General features: G+C 46.4%; 1 protein-coding gene across 11 annotated transcripts in view; it reads right to left on the reverse strand.

The window, feature by feature from the left end:
- Nucleotides 1-17,677, reverse strand: part of FAM110B (family with sequence similarity 110 member B) — a 301,139-nt gene that overhangs the window by 101,782 nt on the left and 181,680 nt on the right. Inside the window, exon 3 of one of the 11 annotated variants that reach the window (XM_059724067.1) lies at nucleotides 11,701-11,781. The exons of the other annotated variants lie outside the window; for them this stretch is intronic. The gene's annotated coding sequence lies outside the window, so the exon portion shown is untranslated. The remainder of the gene's footprint in view (nucleotides 1-11,700; nucleotides 11,782-17,677) is intronic. 11 annotated transcript variants of the gene reach the window in all.

Here is a 17,677-nt window from a genome sequence, read left to right on the forward strand (position 1 = left end):
AATGCAGACAAAGTTCCTTGGGTGAATTTGATATCTTTTATTAGACCAACCCAAATAGTTGGAAAAAAGTTATTAAGCAAGCTCTCGGGTTCAAAAACCCTTCGTCAGGCTAAGGAAGTTTCAGCAGTTGGTGTGTGCTCTTCCTGGATGGAATGAAAAGTAAACAAGCCAGGGGCTGGGCTGGGGAGTCAGATGTCAGGTAGGTTATAATGTGTCATAAGTCCAATGTCTATATTTAGTCCATGATTTTTAGTATCCAGGAGGTTGAAGTGGAGTTCATAGGCTTGTCTCTAGAAAGTGTTTTGTAAGTTTCCTTTGAGGATCAGGACTGAGAGATTGGAGAGGGGGTGGTTTTCTTGTGAGAAATGTGCCCCCACCAGTAATTGGGTATTTCTGTCTTTCATAGATTTCCGGTGTGCATTCGTTCCGGTGCGCAGTTGTTGTTTGGTCTCTCCTACATATTTTCCATCAGGGCATTTGGTGCATTGGATGAGGTATATTACATTTCTGGAGATGCAGCTGTAAGATCCTGGGATGCTGATGGCTCTGTTGTGGGGTGTAGTAATAGTGGGGGTGGTGGAGATGTGTTGGCAGGTTTTGCATTTCTTGTCATGGCACGGTCTGGATCCTTTTGGTGTGTTCTGGGCTTGATGAAGTTTGCTTCTGGTGATGAGGTTGGTGAAGTTCGGTGCTTGTTTGAAGGCTACGATGGGTGGCTCTGGGAAGATCTTTTTAAGAATAGGGTCTCTTTCTAGTATGGGTTGTAATTTTTTGAGGATTTTCCATACAGGTTCAAGGGAGGGGTGATACGTCATAACCAGCGGTGTGCGATTTGTGGGGGGGTTTCTTCTGTACCGCAGCAGTTCTTCACGTGGTATCCAGGTAGCTCTTTCAAACGTGCGATCTATCTCTCTGGACGAGTGTCCTTGTTGGGTGAAAGCCTTTTTAAGATTGGTGAGGTGGCAATCCCGGGTGTTCTCTTCAGTACACGTGCGGTGGTATCTGAGGGCTTGGCTGTATATCACAGCTTTTTTGGTGTGTTTAGGGTGATTGCTGGTTCTGTGCAGATATGTATGTTGGTCTGTGGGTTTCTTGTATATTGTGGTCTGTATTTTACCCTTCTGGATACTGATCACTGTGTCTAAAAAGGAGATGTTGGTGCTGGAGTATTCTAAAGAAAGTTGGATGGAGGGATGGTGATTGTTGAATTTCTGATGGAACTCAATCAGAGATTGCAGGTTTTCAGTCCAAATGATGAAGATGTCATCGATATATCTTAAGTATAGCAAGGGTTTGATGGTGCAGTTCTTGAGGAAGTCTTCTTCCAGGTGGCTCATAAAAAGGTTGGCATACTGTGGGACCATTTTAGTGCCCATAGCTGTTCCCATCATCTGGAGGAAGTGTTGATTATTAAAAGTGAAATTGTTGTGTGTGAGGATGAAGTGTATAAGGTCAGTAATATCTTTGGGCCTGTATTCTGAGTTGTACTCTTGTTCCTGTAGATATGTAAGGCGGGCTTGGATGCCATCCTGGTGTGGGATGTTGGTTTATAGGCTGGTAATGTCCATGGTGGCTAGGAGTGTGTTGCTGGGAAGGTGGTCTATGTTTTTAAGTTTCCCTAGAAATTCTGTAGTGTCTTGTACAAAACTTGCTCTGTGGGTGACAAGCGGTTTTAGGATTAATTCAACGAAACCTGATATTTCCTCAGTTAGGGTCCTGTGGTTGGATATGATAGGTGTGACAGGGTTCCCTTGTTTGTGGATTTTAGGGAGCATGTAAAAAGTCCCCGGGTTAGGTAGCAGGGGGATCAAGGTCTGTAGTTTTTCTTGTAGTCTTGATGGAAATGATTTGATGGTATTGTTGAGTTTTTTGGTTGATACATTATAATCTGCCTGGCAACTGACTCCCCAGCCCAGCCCTTGGCTTCTTTACTTTTCATTCCATCCAGGAAGAGCACACACCAACTGCTGAAACTTCCTTAGCCTGACGAAGGGTTTTTGAACCCAAAAGCTTGCTTAATAACTATTCTCCAACTATTTTGCTTGGTCTAATAAAAGATATCAAATTCACCCAAGGAACCTTGTCTGCCTACGTCCTTAGACCAACACAGCTACAACCTAAACCCCTTCCACACAATGACATTCAAATCTATCTCAGTCTGGGCAACAGATCTTGATCTTAGACCACAAGAGGCTAAGAAACAATATTGAGCCAACATACTAACAGAAATCTACCTCTACCACAAAGATAGATTAGGAAAACTCATCTGAATCAGATAAATGGTAGTGCCCGTTGTGTTCAGTCCCCCTCAGTACTGACTCTTTTTCAAGTCATGGTGAATATATTTTGATTTCCTTTTCACTCCTGCAGCTGAGCTGTGCCTTTCTTTCCCATTTTGAATGATTCCTGTTTCTTCACCAGCTGTAAATGTCTGGCAAACATCACCAAAAGGGGCCCCAAACAGTTCACTCATAATCCCTGTTGTCCCCCTTCAGCTTGCCGCTTATGATTCGTGTGGCCTCACCCTCTGAGGTGGAGCTAGAATCTCATCTGCACATAAATGTTTGGAGGATCCCAGGATTTATGACAAGAACACCTGGTTCCAGTCACGAGCAGGGCGCTAATCAGCACAGGGAGCCTTCGTGCGGGGTATCTGAAGTACATTCACATACTTCGCAGTGTTGAGCTGTGAGGTTACCATGTCTTGAAATGTGCTGACTCTGCTAGGGGCTAGCCCAAATGAACTACATGGTAAATCATGAGTCTTTTGGCTTTGGAATAATATCATGCATTGCTTATATTATATATGTAAATAGGTATGTGCCACTTAAAAGTGTATTAATGAAGTATGTAAACTAAAACTTGTAGCAGTTTCAAAACAAAGTAAAATGCATCAATTCTGGTGAACTAAGTAATATGCAGATTACTATACTATAGACATGTTTATTTGAAAGTCAGTATTTTCAAATTTTCCCCTTGCTTCCATGTGCTCAGGGAGAGAAGCATATGACAGCGCAGCCGGGGTAAGCGGGGCCCGTGGAGAGAAGGGGCTAACCCCTTAGTGTGTGTGTGGGAGGCGGCGGCTGAGTGGAGCCGGGCCGGGTCAAGCCCCGCCCAGGCCCCTACTTCACCCAGCCCCCCAGGGAGCCATGCGACCGGAGCCGCGCAAACAGGCTGCACAAACAGGCGCGCTTCTCTGCCGGCGCGTGAGTTAGCGCGGAGTTCGCGCGGGAGGGCGCCAGACCCTGCCTGCGCACCCCCCAGGGTAGACAGTCCCAGCTGTAGCCAGCCTACCAGAGGCATGACACGGATGGGCACGCGCCGCACCCCGAGGGTCCCCTCGGGCTCCGCGGCCCCCCCCCTGGCACCTCAGAGACGGCCACCCAGACGGAGCCCCTGGTTCCGGGCTCCACGCAGACGGAGCCCCTGGCTCTCGGCTGCGGGGGCTGCCTGTCCCTTTTTCAGGCTCTGGGGCCTGGGAGCATGGCGACCTCCCCTTGCGGGGTCTGCTCCCTTTTGGGGTCTCTGGCACGCCAGCTGGAGGAGCTCCAGGCCACAGTCCACAGACTGCGTGCCATCAGGGACTGAGAGCAGGAGATAGACTCCTACTGCCAGGCCCTTCTCCCCCGGGAGGCAGAGGGTAGATCACAGTCTCCCTCCAGGCCAGAGGAGGACTCTGGGACCTCCTGCTGTGTCCAGCCAGGGGCATGGACCAAGGTGGTCAAGGGCCCTAAGGCCTGCTGCACCAAGGCCCCACCCCCGCCACAACTGAGCAACAGGTATGCACCTCTTGCTGCCCCAGCAGAGCCTGCTGAGTTGCCGGCCCCCACAGGCAACATGGGCCCAACTACAACTCCCGCCCCTGCTCTCCCCAAGACAAAACGTAAGGTGTTTGTTGTGGGAGACTCCCTCCTGAGGGGGACGGAGGGGCCAATCTGCCACTGTGACCCCTTAGCCCGGCAAGTCTGCTGCTTCCCAGGGGCCCGCATCCAGGACATTGCGGAGAGGATCCCCAAGCTCCTCAAACCCACAGACCGCTATCCCATGCTCCTTATTCATGTGGGCACCAATGACACGGCTCGGAGCACTCCCAGCCAGGTCATGAGGCGCTACAGGGATTTGGGAGCGGGGCTTAAGGGTCTGGGGGCACAGGTGGTGTTCTTGTCGATCCTCCCAGTCTCAGGCTATGGGCTGAGAAGGGACAGGAGGATCTATGTGGTCAACCAAAGACTGCAGCGCTGGTGTCGTCAGGAAGGCTTTGGCTTTCATGACCACAGCCCGCTCTTTGGCGAGAGAGGCAGCGAGCTGCTGGGAAGAGATGGTCTCCACCTCTCTCCCCTAGGGAGGAGGCTCTTCTCAGCCAGACTGGCTGACCTGCTCCACCGGGCTTTAAACTAAGCCCTCTGGGGGACGGAGGCACGACCGCCACTGCTGGCCCGCTGAGCAAATCTTGCAAAGCCAGTGGATCATGGCACTCAAGGGAGCCCGCCCCAGCCCCAGCCCTGGTAAAATCTGTGGGCAAGGAAGGAGCCCCCCAGGGGGCGCTTGCCTGCCTGTACACAAATGCCAGGAGCTTGGGGAATAAGCAGGAGGAGCTCATCCTCCTGCTCAGTGCAAACAATTACGATGTCATAGGGATCACGGAGACCTGGTGGAACTCCACCCATGACTGGACCACGGGGATAGATGGCTATACCCTGTACAGGAGGGATCGTGTAGAGAAAAGGGGTGGGGGTGTAGCTCTCTATGTTAAGGAAAGCTACGCGTCCCTGCAAGCCGATATTGGCGACCAGGGTGGACGGCTGGAGACCCTCTGGGTTAAAATCCGTGGGGAACACGGCACAGGGGACACAATGGTGGGAGTCTATTACAGACCTCCCACCCAAAGTCCTGAGCTAGACCAGGAGTTTGCCCAGGAACTGGCTGAGGCAGCTTGCTCCAGGACCATGGTTGTCATGGGTGACTTCAATTACCCAGACATCTCGTGGGAGGATCGCTCAGCAAAATCTGAGCGGTGGCAGAGCTTCCTCTCGTGCGTGGATGACCTCTACCTGACTCAAGAAGTCTATGGGCCAACGAGAGGCAAAGCGCTGCTCGACCTGGTGCTGGCTACTGGGGAGGACCTAGTTGGCGACCTAGTGATCGATGGGAAGCTGGGTGACAGCAACCACGAGCTGATCACCTTCACCATCTGCCGAAAAGCTGGCAAGTCGGTCAGCAACACGCAAGTCCTTGACTTCAGGAAAGCTGACTTTGACAAGCTCAGGAGGCTGGTCAGTGAGGCCCTAAGGGACTGTGACCACAGGGAGAGGGGAGTTCAAGAGTGGTTGCTCCTCAAGGGAGCGATCCTCAATGCACAAACTAAGTCTATTCCATCTCGGAGGAAAGGCAGCAAAAGGGCACAGCAGCCCCCCTGGCTCTCCAGGGACCTAGCAGACCTCCTGAGGCTAAAAAGAAAGGCCTACAAAGGATGGAGGATGGGAGTCACCTCCAAGGAGGATTATTCTGCACTGGTCCGGTCCTGTAGGGAGCAGACCAGGAAAGCCAAGGCTGCAACTGAACTCCAGCTAGCTTTGAGCATCAAGGACAATAAAAAGTCCTTTTTCAGATATGTGGGGAGCCGGAGGAAAAGCAGGGGCAACGTTGGACCCCTGCTGAACCAGATGGGGCAACTGACAACTGACGCCCAGGAAAAAGCCAACCTATTAAATAGGTACTTTGCGTCGGTCTTTCATCAGCCCCATGGGACGCCCGTGCCTGCTACAGGGCCGGGAAGTCCGGGTTAGGGTGATCCCCTGCCCTCCATTAATGCTGACTTTGTGAAGGAACATCTTGAGAAGCTGGATACCTTCAAGTCAGCCGGCCCTGACAATCTTCACCCCAGGGTACTCAAGGAGCTGGCGAGCATCATAGCCCAGCCTCTAGCACGGATCTTTGAAAACTCTTGGCGCTCTGGTGTAGTGCCCGAAGACTGGAAGAAGGCCAACGTGGTGCCTATCTTCAAGAAAGGGAGGAAAGTGGATCCGGCTAACTATAGGCCCATCAGCTTGACTTCTATCCCAGGGAAGATCTTAGAAAAGTTTATTAAGGAGGCCATCCTTAATGGACTGGCTGACGCCAACATCTTAAGGGATAGCCAGCACGGGTTTGTTGCGGGTAGGTCTTGCTTGACCAATCTCATTTCCTTCTACGACCAGGTGACCTATCACCTGGACAAGGGAGATGAGATTGATGTCATATATCTTGACTTCAAAAAAGCCTTCGATCTGGTGTCTCATGATCGTCTCTTGGAGAAACTGGCCAATTGTCGCCTTGGGTCCCCCACGATCCACTGGCTGGAAAATTGGCTCCGGGGTCGGACCCAGAGGGTAGTAATTGATGGAAGTCACTCATCGTGGTGTCCTGTGACCAGTGGGGTCCCCCATGGCTCTGTCCTTGGACCCATACTGTTCAACATCTTCATTAACGATGTGGACGCTGGAGTCAGAAGCGGACTGGCCAAGTTCGCCGATGACACCAAACTTTGGGGCAAAGCATCCACGCCAGAAGACAGGCGGGTGATCCAGGCTGACCTGGACAGGCTCAGCAAGTGGGCGGATGAGAATCTGATGGTGTTCAACGCCGATAAATGCAAGGTTCTCCACCTTGGGAAGAAAAACCCGCAGCATCCTTATAGGCTCGGCAGTGCTATGTTGGTTAGCACTATGGAAGAAAGAGACTTGGGGGTCATCATTGACCACAAGATGAACATGAGCCTGCAATGCGATGCTGCGGCTAGTAAAGCGACCAAAACGCTGGCTTGCATCCATAGATGCTTCTCAAGCAAATCCCAGGACGTCATTCTCCCCCTGTACTCGGCCTTAGTGAGGCCGCAGCTGGAGTACTGCGTCCAGTTTTGGGCTCCACAATTCAAAAAGGATGTGGAGAAGCTTGAGAGAGTCCAGAGAAGAGCCACGCGCATGATCAGGGGTCAGGGAAGCAGACCCTACAATGACAGGCTGAGAGCCCTGGGGCTCTTTAGCCTGGAAAAGCGCAGGCTCAGGGGTGATCTGATGGCCACCTACAAGTTTATCAGGGGTGATCACCAGTATCTGGGGGAACGTTTGTTCACCAGAGCGCCCCAAGAGATGACGAGGACGAATGGTCACAAACTACTACAAGATTGTTTCAGGCTGGACATAAGGAAGAATTTCTTTACTGTCCGAGCCCCCAAGGTCTGGAACAGCCTGCCGCCGGAGGTTGTTCAAGCGCCTTCATTGAACACCTTCAAGATGAAACTGGATGCTTATCTTGCTGGGATCCTATGACCCCAGCTGACGTCCTGCCCTTTGGGCGGGGGGCTGGACTCGATGATCTTCCGAGGTCCCTTCCAGCCCTAATGTCTATGAAATCTATGACAGTACAGAGGGAGAGAAAGGGCTGCAGGGGGAAGATGTTGGGAGCGGGGAGGGGACAGAGGGCAAAGGGGGGGCACCTGTCCCCCCAGATTTATTTTCCCTGTTGTAGCAGTGGAAAGGGGACAAAATTCAAGGGAAACCAACAATACTTATATTCTATGCTAGAAAAATTATAAGCAGACAAGGTTTTTTTGATAAATCCGATAGTCTAATAAAAGGTATCAGATTTACCCACAGAGCCTTGTCTGCCTGTGTCCTTAGACCAACAACCTACACCCTTAGAAAATTATAACAAATTTATACATTTTCCATATGTAGAATCTAATTATTGGGGGTCATTCTATAATCAGGGTGATCTTATATTCAAGTAAGTATGGCAATGTACATTTTATAATTAGATTTAAAAAATGACTGTACACCATGCACCTTATCACCAAGAATATGTTCCTTCTTATCTTTATATATCATGAAGAAATATTTCTACTGCTTCTGACTCCTTTTAATAAAGCAGACGTTATAGTTTTGGGAAAGCAAGATGGTTTCTATTATGATCCATGAATCCATTTGCCAAACTGCTAAGTAAGCAAACAAAAGAATGAAAAGATTCTTCTAACACCTCTCAACACCATACTTCTTTTTTTTTTTTTTATGCATGCCCCACAATCTCTCTCTTTTCTGGACACCTATTTACTTGGACATCTACAACTAGCCACCTATTAGACTAGAAATTTTACTAAACATCTGTCAGACGTAGTATGTAGTAGTCAAAGATTACAATAAAAAAAAAGAGGGGAAGGGTACAATATTCATTTGAGGCAAAAACCTTGTCTCCAAGTTGCTTCAAAAGAGGAGAGTCTGAGTTTTCTAGCATATACTGTCCCAGCTTCACCTTTAAAGTGTTATATCAGCCTCTTACTAGTAAACAGCTAATAAATTTGGGAGCTACCTGTAGCTGCTAGGAAGATGTAGTCATATCCTTCTCCTCTATTTCGCCTTTCCACCTGGCAACCTCTTAGTTGCTGTGCTGAACATGTCTGCTTTTCTCCTTTTCCTCCTTTGGCTGTTTCAGAAGAGCTAACTACTGCAACCAACCCCAGCTTATATGTTTGCATCCCCCTCACAGGGTGTGTCTACATGAGATGCTATGTTGGTGTGGCGGTGAGCTATGGTGACATAACTTGTTGCTACAGTGATGTAGCATCGGCAGGCACGAGCTGCGACACCAATGCTACTGCACAGTAGGGTCAGAAACAACCCTTGCGCCAGCACGGACAGTAATGGCGGTTACTGTGCAGTCATTTAGTACTTGCTTTAGTAACAACTGTGCAGTTGGGCGGACGTGTAGACATGCCCACAGACAAATAGATGTAGATCTCTTTGCTGCAGGCCACTGTTTTGCACAGAAGCAGGGGAAAACTGACACAAATTAAGTCAGTTTCACAGCTGCCTGTTGGTTTTTAACATCAGCAAGGAAGAGCCTCGTTAGTCTGTTAACAGGAATGACAAACTATCTTCAGACAGAGTTAACAGCATTGCACTGATTACCACATGGTTCGTATTTGGCTAGCAAACTTTATAGCCACGAGGGCTAGAAACTTTTCAACAAGAGCTGCTGGTGCACACCAAGAAAAATAACTCAACTCCAAAAAGCAAATAGATTTAAGCCACATTTTTGTAAGTATAGCATCGATTTATAACATGTAGCTCACAGTCTTACATTATTAAGAATTGAAATACATTTTTTATTATTCATGTAAAGTAATGTTAGGTAAAACAAAAAACAAAACAAAACAAAAAACCTTTTAGCAAGGGTGGAAAAAATTCTATACATTTCTTCAATATACGTAGAACCTTTGTTAGATTACTAGTTAAAATAGGGCGGGCAATTATTTCAGCTGGAGGGCCGCTTAATGAGTTTTGGTTAGCTGTTGAGGGCTGCAAATGTAGCCCTATCCTTTGACGGGTGCCCTGCCCTCTGGTTGCCCTCTTGGGACCATAAGTCCCACCCCTAACCCTGACTTTTGCTACCAGAAGTCCTACCCCTTGCCTCCAAAGTACTCCTTTTGGGAGGGAGGGTGCTGCCATCTTGAAGCCGTAAAAAAATCATATACTACAAAAAAATCAAACATCTACTATAACTTATTTAAATTTTATTTAAAAAAATATTTTTTGTCCAGATTTGTGTGTTTGCATTCTGTATCAAGAGGTGATTGCATCATAGCTCAAAATACAATCTTACTCTTGTATATTGTGTGGACGTTAGGGGGTATATATGGGGGTGTATAGCTGGGGAGTGTGTGTGTGATGAGGTATGACAGGTGTGTGTGTAAGGTGTGGGTATGGTTGGTGGGGTGTGTGGGGATGGTGGGGGATGGGTGCGGGGTATGTGGTTGGGGTGGTGGCTGGGGGAGGGGGTGCAGGTGTGAGTGGGGTTATGTGTTTGAGGGTGTGCTTGGGGGTGGGAGTGTGTGTGCGAGCTGCACGAGGGTGTGGGTGTATTTGGGGGTATGGTAGGGAGTGGGGTGTGTGAGCTGGGGGGGAGGAGGATCCTCAGAATCCCTGGAGTGTGCCAGTCACTGGAGCTGTATGTGGTGGCAGCGAGTGGGGCCAGCACCATCCAGCTCCATAGCGTACAGCTCGCTGTGCTCCGACCCAGGTCCCGGACCATAGGTGGCAGCAGCGTGCAGCGCCAGCTCCACCGAGCCCAGTGCAATGAAGTCAGTGGTGCAGAGTACAGGGCTTGGATGGGGCAGAGTTAGCCCGGCTCCATAGTGTGGAGCTTCCTGCTGTTCCCCCATGATCTGCATATAGCAGTCAGCGGGGACAGGGTGCCAGCTCCATTGTGCAAGACTCTTTCTAGATGTGCGTGAGCCTCGTGGAGTGGAGGCCAGGTGGACCCTGTGCCCAGGCTCCGTGCTCCTGCTGCCCCACCCTGGGTCCCCATTGGCACCCTGGCCCCAGGGCACTGGTACGGGCCCTGCGCTGCCACCCAGCTGCTGCATCACTCCTGCCCATTGCTGCTGCCACTCCCTGACCACTGTCACTTCTCTCGGCACTGCCACCACCCTTTCCCTTTCCCTTTTGTGTGCGCGCCCACTGTCGCTGCTTCCCACCCACTGCCACCACTCCCCCTACCTGCCGCCACTTGTCCCACACCCACCCATCACTGCCACTCCCCTCTGCCTTCTGCTGCCACCACCGGTGCCTCTTGTCCTCTCTGCCGCTACTCCCCTGTCTGCAGGGCTAGTAGGTGGGAGGGTGGGAGTGCAGGGTGCTCTGCATGGGCAAGGGTGGGAGTACAGTGTGTGCTGCCGCAACGGCAGTGAGTGGGGCTTGGCCCCATGCGAGCATTGCAGGGGCAGCCTGGGGCCATGCTGGATATAATGAATTAGTAGGCACCCACCTGTGGGCTGGATGAAACTGCCTTTTAGGATGGATGCGGCCTGAAGGCTTTATTTTGCCCACCCATGAGTTAAAAGAACAAGACGGGTCTGAAAGCAGTTTAAGTTATCGGGCTGAAGGTGTTTTTATGTAATGAGCTATCTACACAATTTCAAGAACTGTATCCTAATGAATCTTCTAAAATGAAAGGCCAAGGTCATCATAACAAAAATAAAGGTATCACTGCTGAGATTGTGTCCTTCCTCATACTTGTAATCATCTGGCTCCACAATAAATAAATTGCACTAATTTTTCAAGGGTTTCTTGACAGGCTACATAGTAAATGGAAATTAATCAAAAAGGTCACATTACATGGGGTTCACTAAGCTTGGGCTGAGATCCAGGATAGCAATGACTGTTTAATGTTCTCCAAACTGATCAATGTTCTATAGTGCTTTTAAGCATATTACTGTGTTTAATGACCATCATGTGGAGCAAAAGACCAAAAAAATACACACTTTCTTTAGGAACTGTGAAAAATGTACACTGGATAGACTTAGTAGGCAAAGCTAACAGAAAACCAACTTTAAGTTAGATATAGCTTATGTCCCAAAAGATTTTCAAATAAGCAAAGAAGTTTCTGCACAGTATTTATGGTAACACATAAACATGTAATTGATGCTATCTATGTATGCATGCATCCCCTCATCTAACAAACAGCTGTACTGTTTTGCTGTCAATTCTCTTAAACTTAATCCCACACAGAAAAGGCATTTAAAAATAATCTTCACTACTTTATGATACAACCCTAATAACAGTACAAAAGTCTCCATTCATGTTTGGAACAGGTGGGACAAGCTGGTGTGTGTAGGTTTTCATCTGCATTTTTGTACGTACTGTGTAAGATTTTTTCCAAACTCACCATCCCATCCAGCACACCCACAAGCAAGCCCATCACAATATGATGCAGGATCTGGAGCAGTCTAGAAAAGCCTGGGAAAACCTAGAGGGAGATGCGTTCAGATTTTCAAATTGAAATTTTGTAGGGGGAGGAGGAGGAGGAAAAGGCAATTTAATCAGCAAATGAATCTGAAACAATTTACCACTGCCTAAGGCAGAACCATATGTTAACTTCACTATTTAAATTTGATTAATGTTTTGGTGAAAAAACCCTTTCCCAGCAGTTTATCAGTCTAACATATTGCTCTTAAGGTGACATATTCCAGATAGTCTTCTGAATCAACACAAATCCCAAAGGCTACTTGAATTAAACCTGGAAGTACATATTGTATGATGATTTTAAACACCTGTAATTCCATGGTTGTCCATAGGTTTGGGTGAAAAGTAAATTACCATGGAATTTGGGCTCAAGTCTTTATCATTAGAAGAGTTTCCATTATGCATATTAATCACTTAGGGTGCCTATAGATGTGCTGGGAGGCTGTTCTGACACACTGTAATTACAGTGCATTGGAGGAGGCTTGATTAATTGAGTAAAGCTAGCTACATTAATTCTACACCTGTTGAGTATACTATTTATTATGATAAAGCACCACCTAGAGTACTGCTACCAATCTCCACTTCATTTGCTTTGCCTTATCCACTGCTTCCTGCTTAAAACAGATGTGCTCAAGTACTCAAGACAGACCATTCACTACTGAGCGGTTGGCCTACAAAAAAACTTGATTAATTGAGTCTGCTGGAGTGTGGTACTACCATGCTCTAGCCAGCCTCCATGTTTCATGTATCAGTGTCCCTGCACTTCAAAATAGCAGCAGGGACACTTTAGTTAAAGTGCTCCACCCACCATATTGAAGCATGGGGACACAAGACACTGCACTGCTTTAACTGGGGTGGATCTCAGAGAAGCTCTAATAAAGGGTCCCCTCGACTCCAGAGGACATGTAATAACACCCTTAGTGTCCAGTTAAATGTACAGAAACTTACTTCACTAAGTAATAAACATAATTATTTTAACATAAATAAAACTCTAACATGAAAAATTCTGTTCTGTACCAATTATCCATGTACAGTAAAATCGCTGTGATCCAGCATCCTTGGGGTAAGGGGATTGCCAGTTATGTAAAAGTTCTGGTTATCCGAAAACCCTTGGCAGGGGATTTCAGATAATGCGGAGCAGGGGAGCGGGGTGGCGGCTACATGCGAAGCAGGGTGGGGGGTGTGGTGTGGCAGTGGCCGCCTGCAGAGAAGCAGCAGCACAGGGTGGTGGGTAGCAGTGGCAGCTGCACACGGAGTGGAGGGGGGGTGGGGAGTGGCGGCCGCCGCACGCAGAGCAGTGACAGCACAAGGTGGTGGGTGGCAGCAGTAGCTGCCACATACAAGCCCCCCCCACGCGGTCTGGCCAGCTGGAAATTCCGGTTAATGGAATTTCTAGTTAGTTGAATGCCAGATAGCAGAGATTTTACTGTACATGCGAATGTAAAATAATCCTTTTTTATTCAGAAAGTCTCATCCTTATGGTTTTGTATATACTATACCAGCAAGTTGTTGTATGCTAAGCTCCACCAAGATCAGCTGATTATAGTTTCTTGATTATCTGCCGGATGATAGCTCCAAGTCATAGCGACTTGTAAGGCACATAATAGAACATATGCCAGCTCCCTCTGTGGAGGAAGGAACAATGGCATAGAAACTAGCCACACTAATTCTACATCTGTTGAATATACTATTAATTATGGTAAAGTACCACCTAGAGTACTGCTGCCAATCTCCCCTTCATTTGCACTGCCTTGTCCACTGTTTCCTGCTTGAAACAGATGTGCTCAAGTACTTGAAACAGATCATATGCTACTGAGTGGCTGGCCTGCAAAAACAATATAAAATTTAGTATGACCAACAAGTGATGAAGATTCTTTGGCTGTTTTGAATTACCTATGGGTCTAGTTTTTTTTAAAGGAACATCAATTTCATTTTTCCTACCTGTCTTATTGAGATAACCAAGATAGCTTTATGATTATTATTACACTTTTACACGGAGTGCAATGTGTGGCTTGTGGACATTTGCTAGCACAGATGAGTCTCTATCTGGGTTCTGCTATATGCACTAATTACAAAGTCCACTTTATCTCCAAGTGTCCCCCTTGATCTCGTTTCTTTAAGTGGTCTGAATACAGAGAGGAATGCACTTACTGAACAACGACCTCTTTAGCACAGCCAGTGTAGCTGCTATTGTCAAACATATAGTTCATTTTATTGCTTTTATTTTCACACTTTATTCTATCTTCAGCTTTAAATATGTTAACAAGCCCACTGACAGCAGATTCATGCCATATGAACAATACAGGTGAGGGAGGTTTCCACAAAACTGTCTATTATGAATGTAGAGTCTACACCAAGACTTTACTTAAAAACCTTTGCATAAAAACAAATGTGAGATGCAGTGCCAAGGATATAACAAATGAACACCACTTAAAGAACTGATTGATCCCCAGTGCTTTCTAAGTGATGTGAGATTAGGAATTGTATATATTTCTAACTTTGATCTAGAGATGAATCATAAAAAAAAACTTGCCTAGCCTTTGTAATTATTTCTTGTTCACTCTTTATAAAGGGGGAGAGGGGGTGACAGGATGGGACACAGATTTCAAGACAAAAGAGCAGGCAGATCTAGACAGCTTGAAGCAAAGTAATGTTAGATTATTCCAAATCATAACACTTGCTAAATGGAACCTGGCGCACAAGCCAATTTGCACTATGATCAGTAACTGACAGATCTATCATCAGCTGAAAATGTAGAAGTTGAGTCAACCAAGCAGAGTATAGAAACAAAGACTGGATTTGGTCTATACTACATTAATTTCACCCTTGCTGCAATGTTAGCTATTAGTAGGAATTTGAACTACCATGCTTTCTCTCAGCTTGGTAGGTTTCCCTACCAATTTTCTTAATGTTCCTTATCCTTGAATATCTAAAATCTTCACTTATTTAGCAATGTCAAAAAGTACCTCGTCTATCTCACAGATGATTTCTTAGTTGGTACTGCCCATGTAAGTCTCCAGAGCTGAAACTGCTAGACTACAGGAAACACTGCGCAGGGGCTCAGGAAACATGGTGCATCATGTATTTTGGTCTCAGAATACCAAAGAAGCAGTACATAGCAGAATCAGACCCAGGCCCTGGTGCTGAATGGTAAAGAGTGGTTCATTCCTCTGCCTTCCAGATTACCTTATTATAAATTCAAAATGGAAAAAGAGGAATATTTCACTTTTCAACTTCAGAAGGGTTTATGGAATAAGAAACTCATTTGACACAGATGTCAAGTACTGGAGTACTGTGTTCAGTCTGGAGTACTGTGTTCAGCTCTGGGTGCTGCACTTCAGGAGGGATGTGGACAGCATTGAGAGGGTCCAGAGGAAGGCCACTCGCATGATCAGGGGGGCAGCAGGGCAGGCCCTACGAGCGGAGGCTACGGGACCTTAACCTGTTCAGCCTTCACAAGAGAAGGCTGAGGGGGACCTGGTGGCCGTCTATAAAAACTCACCAGGAGGGACCAGCAGGGTTTGGGAGAGACCTTGTTCTCCCTAGCGCCCCCCGGGGTAACAAGGAATAATGGCCGCAAATTGTTAGAGAATACGTTTAGACTAGACATTAAAAGGCACTACTTCCCAGTCAGGGTGGCTAGGATCTGGAACCAACTTCCAAGGGAAGTGGTGATGGCTCCTACCCCGGGGGTCTTTAAGAGGAGGCTTGATTTCTACCTGGCTGGGGTCATTTGAGCCCGGTTTTCTCTCCTGCCCAGGGCAGGGGGTCGGACTTGATGACCTACAAGTTCCCTTCTGACCCTACTTCTATGAATCTATGAATCTAAGATCATGGGATGGTAAGCCAGGTCATAGATGACTCCCAGACTTTGATAAGGGTATCTTTTCTATCTACATATTACATGAAGCATGTTGTGTCCAGCACCTGGGCAAAGTATATGTGGTGATGCATTATACTCTTACCTGATGAGACCTCAGAAAGCTGGATACTGATCTAAGACAGTACAAGCAACTTATTGTTTCCATCCATATAAAGCCAAAGGAGAGAAGCTGATTCTGTTTCTCAAAGTCAGAAGAGGGATAGGGTATTTTTTTTCTTCACTTTATTGAAGACAAGTTTGACAAGGTTATTCTGTGGAAGGAGACCCCATGCAAAAAAAACAGCTTCCCAGATGAGTCTTATGGCAGGTGACATTTGCTCTTCTCCTTACTCCCAATACCAGATGTGGGTAACAAGAATAAGGCTGATGAGCCATGAGCCTGAATAATTTTGGGATTTCGCTCCAATGACCAGGAAGAGTTGTTGTTGGATTTCTCTTTTTGCTCATGACCTCAACAGGGGCAATTAGTATGGGGGCAAGTGTGTTTTCTCTCCCTTTTGAAATATAGAGCAGTGGCTGCTCATTACATTAGAACATCACTTAGACTAAACTGGGTGGCCAAATATTTCAGATATTCATGGTATTTGTGTGTCTTCACATTCAGTTCACTCTCTCACCTTCTTTATGACTTCCTGCAAAACCAGACATTTCCTTGAGGGTTCCCTGGCCTAACCCTGCTCAGGTTGAGAGATCTGATCAGCTCATAGCAGTATAAAATGCAACAAACAAAAGGACTATTTACTTTTGTTGATTTAAATCATGAGAAAGAAAAACAGAAAGATACCATTATCAAATATGTTTTAAATATTTTAAGCAGTATCTTGCCAACAAAAAGCGGCCTGAGGTTTGCAGCCTGCCTTCTTTATAAAACAATAACATATTTATGCATAAATATAGTTTGGCTGGCTGTTTAAAATCTGTTCTGCTTTTTGCTTTCTCCTGGGTTTAGTGAGGAGATCCTTGACCCTAAACAGCATTACTATGGCAAGATCTTGACAAGATAAAAAACCCCCAAAGAAAACAGAAACCCCACACAACTTTATTTGAAGTGAGTGGAAGCTTACAATTCTTCAGCGGGATAGCCAAATACACATGCACATACACACTTTGGAGCTTCATATGGAAAGAGGCATAACTGGCTTCTATAGAAATGGAAAGAAAGGCAATTCAAGATACAATCAGCTTTCCAATTAGGAATGCAGGGAGTGTTTAGTACAGCAGGTGGCTAGGGGGAGGGATGCACAAATGACGCTCTGAGCCCTGCAGCAACTTATTTACAGCGTAAGTACTCTAAGCTTGAAAACATTAGAGGGAAATGAATAGTTAAAAAGACTCCTATATTGCCATCTCAAAACCTTCCTCACACTGGGCTCCTTTCTCTCAAATGATCCTAAAAGAGAACCAGTAAAGAGTTAAAGAACTATCTGTGGGAAGGCACATTCCCACTCAGTGGTCTTCAAGGGCTTGCTGCAGATACTGGCTTAAACTATTCATTTGATATTTTAACCCATTTCACAGGGAAAGACTGGTGTCAGCAGTGATGATTTAATACAGTACATTGTGGTGCAAATTTACTGTCAAACTCAATATTCCCAGCTTTGGAAATAACAGAAGAAAAAAAACTATAAAATGTATTAACAATAGCAGTTTTGCTGGATTAGGTGAATAATGAATGACTGGCCTTTTGACTATGCCATCCTCTTAACTCACTCAAAAACTGGGAATGATTTTTTCACGACAACCTCACAATTCCTCCCACTGATAGAAGAAATGATGAAGGGATGATTGCGACTTGCATACAAAATACTTGCTATACATATTTCTTTTAGCCGTGACTGAATACTGTTTACACTGTACTAAAGAATCTTAGTCTTTCAGGCATTCTAATGATATATTCTTGCTATCTCTAATCTCTCTCCTTTGTTTTGTTCAGACTAAGGCAAAATAATCAGATGAGTTTGAAAAAGTAATAGATGGGATCTATCAATAATACATATCATAACTGTTATGTCAGTAC

Source organism: Alligator mississippiensis, chromosome 3 (genome assembly GCF_030867095.1).
Source record: "Alligator mississippiensis isolate rAllMis1 chromosome 3, rAllMis1, whole genome shotgun sequence".
NCBI classification, from domain to species: domain Eukaryota; kingdom Metazoa; phylum Chordata; order Crocodylia; family Alligatoridae; genus Alligator; species Alligator mississippiensis.